The sequence below is a fragment of the Mastomys coucha genome, unplaced genomic scaffold, assembly GCF_008632895.1.
Source record: "Mastomys coucha isolate ucsf_1 unplaced genomic scaffold, UCSF_Mcou_1 pScaffold20, whole genome shotgun sequence".
NCBI lineage: Eukaryota > Metazoa > Chordata > Mammalia > Rodentia > Muridae > Mastomys > Mastomys coucha.
Genome location: NW_022196903.1, coordinates 108,618,680 through 108,630,276, shown reverse-complemented (window position 1 = coordinate 108,630,276; position 11,597 = coordinate 108,618,680). Strand labels below are relative to the sequence as shown.

The 11,597-nt window shown below is 35.8% G+C and overlaps 1 protein-coding gene across 4 annotated transcripts in view; it reads right to left on the bottom strand.

Moving 5' to 3' along the window:
• The window catches only part of Pparg (peroxisome proliferator activated receptor gamma), a 130,940-nt gene that overhangs the window by 72,450 nt on the left and 46,893 nt on the right, over positions 1 to 11,597 (bottom strand). The gene's annotated exons all lie outside the window — the stretch shown is intronic.

The window sequence follows — 11,597 nt, the reverse complement described above, 5'->3', positions numbered from 1 at the left end:
GTATCTACTGGTTAACTAGGCTTTCTGAGCCTCTACTTCTATTGTGTGATTGTTATTCAACTGCACAAATTATTTTAGCAGTTAATTCAGCAGTACCTGAATCTGGTAACATCGACTCTTAGGACTGTGTTTTGTCATTCTTCCCTTGCCCTAAGCTTTACTTGAAGCAAAAGCCTCTTGATCATTCTATTTCATTCATTTGTTCAACAAATATTTATTGACAATATAAGAGATGGCAAGCCTTAAGCTTGGTGCTAGGGTACTAATGAATAAGATGTGTGTGCTCTTATGAACCTCAAAAACAGCCAATAAATAAAAGTCATAGTTTAAATAAGTACAGAGCCTGGCACACAGCAGGTTCAATAAATGTTGCTTACATATTTGGTGGCACATTTGAACCATACAACACATAAAGCACCTATGTTAGTCATGTTAGCACTGTGACTAACAAAACAGTTACAGAGTGTGGGTTGTTTAAGACAGCTAATGCTTATTACAATGTACTATCCTATCGTATTGTTGTGCTAGGTTGCTTAAGAAATAATTTGCTCCCATGGATATTCAGATAGGTGAAAATGAATGGGGTAGCCGGGCGGTGGTGGCGCACGCCTTTAATCCCAGCACTTGGGAGGCAGAGGCAGGCGGATTTCTGAGTTCGAGGCCAGCCTGGTCTACAAAGTGAGCTCCAGGACAGCCAGGGCTACACAGAGAAACCCTGTCTCGAAAAATCAAAAAAAAAAAAAAAAAAAAAAAAAAAAAAAAAAAGAAAATGAATGGGGTCAATCTCATTTTCCTGTAAGTATCTATCTACCTTGTTCTTAAATATTGGAAAGACTTACACATTTTATTTTACATAATATCCACTATCCATGCATCCATTAAACACTAAGCATTACTTTAGAAACCCCCTAATAGACACATTATAAGCCAAAGCTTTTAGCCTCAATGACTTCACTTTTAATTTCATTTACAAAACTATCCAAACAAACCTAAAAGAGTGGTCATCTAGTTTACTTAACTTTGAAGGTCAATTAGCATACACTCATATCAGAAATATATTTGCTTTGGTCAAGTTGTAATCATCAGGGGACAGTACTTAAACTAGAAAATTCATGAGAATTCTGACAAGTAGGGGGATGTCTGTGTCTTCAAAACCTTAATAATTCTAGTGTCCTACTTTTGAAATTCATGGGAGAGATTCACAAAAGACCTTGTAATGTTAATTATAACACATTGGTGTTATCAGAATTTTACACCTTAGTGGACAAGTTGATCATCACTAGTCTGTGGAAAAGCTGCCAGGAAGGGTGAAGTTAGAGTCAAGAAAAAGACCAGCTAGCTCCAGAGAGGACTCGACTTGTGTGGAGGATTGTAGGGTTTTTTATAGTGCAGATTGAGATGAATATCTTGTCTTGGATTTTGGAAACATAAGGGGTGTGCATTTGGTTGTGGGTTCAATATTACATTCTTGGTAAGGAAAAGAAAGTAAGTAATGAATTATTCAAGAAAGAAAATGGAAAGCCTATTTTAATACATGCATTGCTAAAGTGAGCACAGAAAGCTGATTTACTATTTTCTTTCTTTGTGATAACTGAAAACATACTTATAGTTTGCTCTTTGAGAAAATCTGTGTTTTGTGTTTGTTTGTTTTAAAAGACAGGCTGGTCTCAAACGCACTTCGTCGCTGAGAATGACCTTGAATTCCTGATCATCCTGCCTCCACTTCCCAAGTGTTAGGATTTCAGGAGTGTATGACTATCCTGGTGAGGCTACTCGTTAATATTTAATCTTGAGTGTTAATTATGGAATCTCTAATTTGCTAAAAAAAAAACAAAACTAAATTTTTGTACATTTGAAAGGTAATAAGATCCATAAACCTGAATAATTTAATATAAAATGACCCGAAATTCATTAGTAAAATTATAATATTAATATTGCTAATGTTACTAAGTGTTAGAATAATTTATATAAAATTTTTTCATGATATAGAATTAAGTTAATATTTAATAAATTTGAATTTATGCAGATCAAATTTAGATTTGAATTTCTTTAATTGATTTCTTTTGTATAAAATAACATGTTCATATGTTGATGAATAGTAATTTTTAATATTCTCATTTAAAGGCTGCTTTATTCAATTTTATTGGTACAGTTAATATTTATCCTGGCTCCTAGAAGTTTGGGAGTAATTTGGGGCTCTCCAGAGCCTAACACAATGCCTCTGGTTGGCCTTCAAATATAGTTTGTTTTGTTGATGATGAGAATGATGAGATAACACTTGCTTACCACATTTCTGTCTCATGTGTCACTCAGGGAGCTGAGAACCTAGTGAATGTGTAGCAGCATCATTTGTTTTCCTTGTCCTAATAAGACTTCAGCTTCATGGTGAGACCTCCGAGAAACAGGCAGACTGACTGCCCACTCCCCGCTTCCTTACCCAGAGCAACTGCCTTTTTCCTAGCTCAGTTGAAGCTGGCTTAGAACTTATCTTCAAGTGGTTGGTTATATCAACTTAGGGTTTCCTCACAACACAAGCAGTGATGTGCCAACGGAACTCAAGCTTTGAGAAGAAACAATCCTGATCCTATATACCCTTCCTGCAAGCATGATACTCACAAAGGAAGAGAGCAAGGAAGGACATTTATTCCATTTTGTTCACAGACACAACCCACTCTTTCATTAAAAACTAGAATTTCATTCATATTTTTAGAAAGTAAAATTTTAAGGCAATTAACACAATAAAGCTACATAAACTATATTATAAATGCTTTTAAAGAAAAACAACTCAGGGGAGCGGGGAGGCAACAGGGATTTGTTCTTGTTGTTTTTTGGGTTGTTTTTTTTTTTTTTTTTTTTTTTTTTGGTTTTTTTTTTGGGAAAGGAGAAATCATATGACATGTAAATAAAGAAAATATCTAATAAAAAAAAGAAAAGCAACTCAGTGAAATGATATTAACTTGAGTCCAGCACCTCCAGTGGATGAATTTATATATGTTTACATATATATATGTAATATATATATATATTTTGAAATATTACACACACATATACAAATATATATGTGTGTAATATTATATATATGTATATGTGTGTGTGTGTGTGTGTGTGTGTGTGTGTAATATTTCAAAAAAGGTGTTGACTTTGATGCAGCAGTAAATAGCACAGACATTGAACCAGAAAACTTAGATTTCAGGCTCTTAGGTTTTTCACAGATTTGTTGTCTCAATTCTTAGAGCTAGGTTGCCCTTCTCTGGAGTGAGAAGGGAGCCTCTTTACAAAGTAAATAATCAAAAATAAAAATAAATAAAATAAAAATAAAAATAAAATAAAAATAAAAAACTCAGCTAAGTTTACTTTTCTTTTTAAAAACAAAAATCAGTACTTGTTAGGAGGTGACAAAACACAGAAACACAAATTAATAATTTTTAAGTTAAAATTACCTATAACCTTCCATCATAAGGTAGTAACTATTTAATGTTTCCAAGTTGATAATTCTAGTATATTTTTGTAAAATGAAATCCAGACATATGCATTGTGTCCTACCCTCATACACACATTTAAAAAATCTGCTAAGGTTTGAATTTGTTAATGGACTTTTGTTTGGTTGGTTTTAAGACAGAGCCTCACTCAGGGTCTCCATATGCTGTCCAGGCTGGACTCAAACACCCAGGTCAAATTATCTTCTTTCTTCAGAAGAATAATTAAAGTACATGATATAATGCATATGATTATTTAAAATTTAAGAGAAATTCTCCTTGTTGTATGTCCTTTCTGAATCTGACTGATAACAAGGTGACAGCATAAAAGGTCTTTTTATGTAGAAAAATGAGGCCTTGTAGTAAAATTAAAAGTCTCCAGAGAGGAGAAACCAGGCACCATAGTAAGTTAAATGTCTCAGGAGAATAAAACAACTGAAAGCTCTCCTCTCCCCCTTTCTCTCAAAAGTTAACTTTTGTAATATTTGACAGAGTATCTAACCTGTCTAACTACTTTGAAGGGCTCAACTAAACACTTAAGTTACTATACCTTTGAACCAAAGATATCCTACTAAACTATGTTACCTTGTCTTTGCATGGAATGTCTAACACCTGAAATTTTATTGTAATTGGGTTTTTTGCATGATAAAACACAATGGCCTATATTATCAACATTCATTGATATGAGAAATTCTAGCCATGCAAAGCAACTTTCTCTGTCAATTTGATTTTTATCAATTACTTTCAAGATCAGCTGCATGGATGTTTTTTAGGCAACATCCTTCCATGAGAGGACCACACTGGCAAGCTACAGATACCACAGCTATTCAGAGCCACAGGACTAGATATGAGTTTAGTTCTGTAGAACACAATTGACCAATACTGTGATATGACTGAAGGAAATGTATGGACTTTACAATCACTGACTGACAAAACTTTGTACCAGGACAATTAATACACTCAAACTCTTAATTTTTCCTATAAGAAAAATGAGTTTCAAAAGAATGACATGATTCACTACGTCATTACTCAGATAGTTAGTAGCAGAGTTTGAGTTACAAATAGTTTCTTGATTCCCAGTTCAAAGCTACAAACTGTACCTTATCCCATTAAGATAAAACAATAAAACATTAAAATATATGTTGCAATCAATTATCCTTAAGTCTACCAATTACAGCCTATCAGTCTGGATGTATCTTCCTATCTGACTCACTTAATGTGAATGAATTAGCAGAGTTCAGACCCAGTACTCTGGGAAAGAAAGTACTTCATAGGACCTTCTTAACAGAATGTGCTACTATTCAGAAAGCAGTTTGGGAATTCGTTTTGCTGACAAACGTCTTCTTGCCTCATTTACAGATTTTACAGTTTTAAAGCTAGTTTCTAGGGTTTTTCTGGTATTCACAGTCCTCACCTCCACCATGACATAGAACCTTGTTCTTACGGGAATAATAATGTTACTATGAAAAAATTTCTTTATGGTAATGAAATTCTAGTAAAAAAGTATCTTAGAGCTGCACAGAATTTTTTTTTCAGTTTAAAGCAAAATGAGAACATAATAGCAACTATTTGATAGAGCTTCAGTATGGAGCTCAGGGGGTACAGAGGTGTTGATCAGAGGTAGAGACCTTGCCTAGCGTGTGAGGTCTAGGTACAATCCTTAGCAATATAGAAAAGTGGGGAAAGAGGTTTGCATGTGTTTCACTCAGTGCAGGAGATCAAGGTTCGCATTTCAGTACTGAGCTCAGAAATGTCCTTATTTTGCTGTGCCTTATTAAGTTTTTGTTTCCTCATCTAAAGAAAGGTTACTAGAATTTTAAATGATTTAAATAAACCAGTGCCTAGAATGTAATAGGCTTCCCAAATTACTATATTGGCTTTCCATATTGTATTATGAATTCTATGATCAAAACCATGATCTCTATGCTTGATTCTTGGTTAATAAACAGAGCCCATCACCAAGTAACACACCCACTGATCCTATAATTTAACCACACATGTATTTCAGGAAGAAATTGCACATGTGGAATCCTCAGGATCAAGTGGGAATTTTACAAATCCACTTAGACACATTCTGTTTATGATAGCAAACAGAGCTCTGATTGAGAATGATATAGAATTGTAAAACATTCTCACAAGAAACTGAATTTTGATGATAATAAAATAATAATAATGATAATAAATATAATAATAAAAGAATGTATTTTTATATCAATTTTTCTATTTGGGTCTATTGATCAGGTAATAGTATATTATTAAGTCAATTACCTAAAAGTTTATCTCTTTAATGGTCCTTATTAGACATACCATGAATTTTGTTACAGTTTAGTTCCCTAAGTTTGAATTTATAGAATAAAGCTACACCAGTTTCTGGAAGCTACTAGGCTGGGAACAACAACAACAAAACCAACTAGTAGCTTTAAAATTCAGATGCTGTATTATTGAGAACCTGCTCTGCCAGGTGATGTGCTGTCCTAAGATACACACTCTTGTTTAGACTTTATAAAAACCATGAGCTTGAGGGGCAGCTCTGCTCTGGGAGACGATGGCAAGTGGTAGGATTAGAAATGGGAGCTCACGCCGGGCGGTGGTGGCGCACACCTTTAATCCTAGCACTTGGGAGGCAGAGGCAGGTGGATTTCTGAGTTCGAGGCCAGCCTGGTCTACAAAGTGAGTTCCAGGACAGCCAGGGCTACTCAGAGAAACCCTGTCTCGAAAAACCAAAAAAAAAAAAAAAGAAAGAAATGGGAGCTCACACACCATGTAGCACAGTTAAAGTATCACATGAGCATAAATAAAATCATGGTTACATCTGGGATCAATTCTCAAGCCTTCCTAGGAACTTGTGAGAGAGAAAGAGGAGAGGACACTGGGCTACAGAGAGGTAGTGAGAGCCCATCAGTCACCAATATGGAATGACAGTAATCCGATCTTTCCATTGTATGGCCATTTTTTTTTCCTTCCTTGTGTTTAGAAAGCAATATGTGGAGTTACTGTGGCACTCATGTTCTTTAAAATGTATTTTTATAAAGATGTACTTATTTACTTCAATGTATGTATGTGAATCTCTGGGAATGTGTACCACATGTGCATGGATGCTCACAGAGTCCAGAAGAAAGTATCACATTCCTCAGGGCTAGAGTTACAGACGCTTGTGAACCACCCAATGTGTGTGCTAGGAACTGAATTCAGGTCCTCTTTAGGAGCAGTGGGCATTACTAACTGCTACGCTATCTCCCACACCCTGACATTCAGTTTCAATAATCATTCTGCTTAGGGTTTTAATAAACTTGATCATCTCTTCTCCAAATCAATAATTTGAGTTTATAACATGGAGCTTTCCTAATTCTGACATTCATAGATCATTCAGTTGGCATTTCTCTACAGGAGAAAATATTCCTTCAGAGAAGTTGTGTAATCACTATGAAATACAGTTCCTACTGGGAAGAAAGACCAAATGTTAAATTTTCTCTTTTATTAAAAGCTAGATAATTTTAATACCTAGCTTTCTTGGTTAGTTATATCAGTTCATCAAATGTTCATCAAACATTCATCTTACAAAACATATCTCTTTTTCTTTTTCAAGATAATCTTAGAAACTTTTTATTTCCACTTCATTTTTCTCTTATAACAGTTAAAAGTAAGACTTGTGTGCCTTGGTCCCTCAAATAACTAATCTTTTCTTTTTATCACACACACAAACCATTTACCAACCCTCAAATAACAGAACCAGTGTTTCAGTTTTACCTAAGTTTCCATCCACAGGGATTTTCAGTCTTCAGCAAGTAGTTTTCTTAAATGAAGGCGGGGGGGGGGGCTAGCAAATGAATTCAACTGGTACTTCCAAAGTTATCTAGAATGTCAGCACAGTTTTGAAAAGTGGATCCAAGATTCCTGACAAGTTTGTGGACTAATTAACCCACATTCCAACCATATACTTTATGCTTCATTCTCCAGGTTTCTGCAGATATACCAAGTTCTACGAGGTAGAATATTCTGTTTATATGTTCACAAGTGTGAGTTTCATTTTTAGTAAACATCATTTGAGATATTTAGGAAAAAATTATTAAAACACAAAGAGAAGGAGGGGACTAAACAGGAAGACAGAAAGAAACAAGTTTCTTAAGTCTGAAACGGCTGTCCCTGTCTCACCTAAAACAAATATAACATTGAGCCTTAACTCAGTCCCTCTAATTATGTTTTTGTTATCTATTGCACACAGTCAGATGAACAGCTCAAAATGCCTACAGTCACTCTGGGCAAGTTGACAAATATCCTACACATTGAAATGAGAAGTGGGAAGGAAGCCAGATTGCTTAATTGTTTGTTACTTGGGAGTCTGAAAAGGTGGACAAGCCAAAATCTTTATGGGGATCCAAAGAGTACAGCTCCTTCCTTAGGCAGCTGGGGAAAACAATGGGCCAGATTCTCACTCTGTGTAAGCACAGAGGACGACTCCATTGTATAGCCCATTGTTTCTTCCATGTACTGCCTGAAGGGGAAGTGTATTGTTATCTAAGGGAGACCTTCCATAAGAGAGTTACATATGATGAGAACATAGCCTCTGGGAGATTAATGGAGATGTGGCATTCAGTTCAGGAGGGAGCTTTCAGATAAACATTTTGGCAGTTGTGCACTTAAAAGACCCATGAATTAAAACCGGTACCAAGAGTGAACATCAGGCTAAATAAAGGGGCTTTGAAGAGCTTATGGGGCAGGTAAATGAGTAGTTGGAGCTCACAGGTAATAGAAATATCAGAGTGAACTTTTCACATGTCCAAGAAATACCAAACACATATACTCTAACCTCCTCCTTTCTTTGTGCCTGGGGAAACTGAGGCACAAAGAAGTGCTTCATTTACAGATGACACAGACAAGGCACTAGAAGTAGAATGACTTGCACACTGCCTTTGCATGTATCAACCCCTAGTAGGCTGTGCATGGACATAGCATATTTTAACTGTCTGTGTAACTTATAGCTTGACTCTTACTTTTGAGAAAATTTTTTTTTTTTTTATGAAACAAAATCTGTGTTTCTTGGGGTCTTGTTTGTTTTAGTGTTGGGGGTGCACCCAGGGTTTCATGAATTCTAAGCAAGCACTGAACCACCAGTACAATTCTACAATTTTAATTTGATTCATGTTGCTGAAATAAAAGCTCATCTTTTGGATGATTTGTATAATATCATAACTAAATTTTGAAATGTTTCAATGCTATAGATTATAAACTCTCTAGTGCCCAGTATTACCATTTTCTTTACATAAGGTTATGAAGAGGGCAAATATAGAGTTTTAATATGAAAATTATTATTTTGCATTTACTGAAGGTCAAATGAGAGCTGGTGTTGCTAAAGAAAAGAATGCTCCACAGCAGCGTTCCAAAAAGAGAAGAGCCCAGGGACAGTGTGACTGTATATACAGCAATGGCAGCAGAAAGGTGATACATAGATGCATGGAGCAGAGTTTCTATACCTGCACTTCTAATGTGAATGTTGAAGGACTTACAGCTTGTCATTAAACTTGTTTTAGTTCCAAAGATACTTTCTTTAATTGGTTATTTTATTTATTTACAGATGCAGGAACTATAATTTATAGAGATTATATTAATAGCTGTAAAACAGCTCTAAAAATACAAACATGTATACTTGCTACATTATATAAAAAAATGCACTTGAATAAATGGTGCAACACAGTGTCATAAAATCCTTGAAGCCAACTAGGCATTTCCCTTCCTTCCTTCTTTCCTTCCTTTCTTTCTTCCTTTCTTTCTTTCTCTCTCTCTATTTCTTTCTTTCTTCCTTTCCTTCTTCCTTTCTTTTTTCCTTTTTTCTTTCATGTGCGTATGTGTATGTGTGTGTAGTGTGTGTGTGTATGCCTATGCTAGTGTATGCCATGTGTGCTGCTGCCCTCAGAGGCCCAAAGAGGGCACTAGACCTCCTGAAGTTGGATGTATAGGTAGTTGTGAACCAATCAAAAGCGGGTACTCTCCAGCCTCCAACTCTCTCATTTCCTAAGTACAGAAAAGAAAGACATGGCTTATAAAGAATCATAGTAAGTTAGGACTGAGTTGCATCTAGAACGCAACTCTTGAGGTATGGTTACAAGCATTTATTTTAAGTTGTTTGTGTTAACCTCAGTAAACCTCTTGTGGTTTTATAAACAAGATGTCTCCTAGAATTGAGATGTGAAACATTCATTTTCCAAATCATATTTTTTTCTGTTAATGGTCAAATGATGATTTTTCACCCAAGTCTTTAATCTAGAATCTAAAGTCTGGCATTCATAGTAGTAGGGGGAGAGAAAAAAAAGTGTTTTAGTTAATTTCAAGACTGAAGAACTACCTAGCTTGTGCCTGTGGCCCCAGCACTTGGGATGCTGAAGAAGGAACATTGCCTTCAAGTTTGAGGCCAGCATGGGCTACAAAATGAGATTCCCATTTCATAAAGAAACTAAAAGAAGAGGAGGAGTCAGAGGAGGGGGAGGAGATGGGGGAAGAGGCAGGACAGTTTAAGGAGAGAGTGAGAAGCTGGCCTTCAGTCATGTCACTAAATTGGTCTATGAGCTGAGGTAAGTCACAATAGCTTTGGTCTCAATTCCTGATTTTTCAAGCAGAGTTAGGGAAAGGACAAAGATTAGATGGCATCTCACCCTTTCTTTGAGCTCTTCTATTTGATAAATTTTAAATGCTATGTGCTCTTGTCCTTAAATAAACTTAGCCTAACATGCATAGGATTATTTATTCTTATGACCATATACGCACATGCACACATGCAAACATGCACACATGCATGCCCCACCCTACTCTCACAACTTATTGGTACTTCTTAATATGTGACTTAAGCTTTATCCAAAAGAATTTTCTCTTCATGCTTGTATGCCTGTGGTACATAGAAGATGCTCAATAAATACTGAGTAGATGAATGAATGCATATGTGTGTTCCTGTTCTATGTCACCCATCAGGACTCGTTTCTGAACTCATGGCCTCATTTCTAGTATAATATTTAACTGCTGTATGTTTTCTTGGTTGACACCCAGTAAATGAGCATTCATTAGATCCTGTCCTTTATTAAGCACTCATTGAATGGAGTTGATGTCACTCTACCTAGACCTAATTTATTTCATATGTCTGTTTTACCTCTCCAAGTACATACTGTTAACTCCTTCAAAGACAGAAGAGAAAGTGCATTTAACTTCAATGGTAATTATTAATATAGCATTAGGTATTTAAGAATGGATTGCTTATTGTGACTGTTAAGTCCCACGAAGATGATGCACTATCTCTCAAGGAAAGCTTTCTTTCTTTTTTTTTAAATTATTTATTTTCTTTATTTACATTTCAAATGTTCTCCCATTTCCTGGTTTCCCCTCTGAAAAGCCCCCTATTCCCTTCCCCCTCCCCTTGCCCACTAACCCACCGTCTCCCACTTCCTGGCCCTGGCATTCCCCTACACTAGGACATTTTCCTTTAGGAAAGCTTTCTACCCAAACTTAAATGTCTGTAAGAAGCTTTGCCTTGTATTTGCTTTCAGAAGCAGTGCTAAGAAAGACTGTTTCCATTTTTTTTTTTTTTTTTAAAAAACTTCCCAAACAAACCTAAAGACTGTTATTCACAATATTCTTTTTCCTTGATCCAATAAAATAACTGGTTGCTCATAACAAGTTCTTTAGTTTGGATTCTGATACTTGAAACTTCTAATATACCAAATGTCTGGAGTCATAGGTAGAAAGAACAGTGATAGTGAAGGGTTTAAAATGGATTTGGCAAGTCATTGGGTGCGTTGGCTTTGACTTCCTCCTACAAAAAACAGGAAGTAGGCGAGGCAGTGGTGGCACAAGCCTTTGATCCCAATGGAAAGGCAGGCAGATCTCTGTGAGTTCAAGGCCAACCTGGTCTTCAGACTGAGTTCCAGGACAGCCAGGGATACACAGAGAAATCCTGTCTCCAAAAACAAAACCAAAACCAAAAACAAACTAAACCAAAAATAAAAAAACAACCAAAACAACAAAACACAGAAGTAACAACTGTCCTGTTATAGAGAAAACATTAAGATGAAAACATGTTACTGTATGAAAACTTTATAAGTTTTTTTTTAAAGTAGCTTTCTTTTTTTTTTTTTTTTT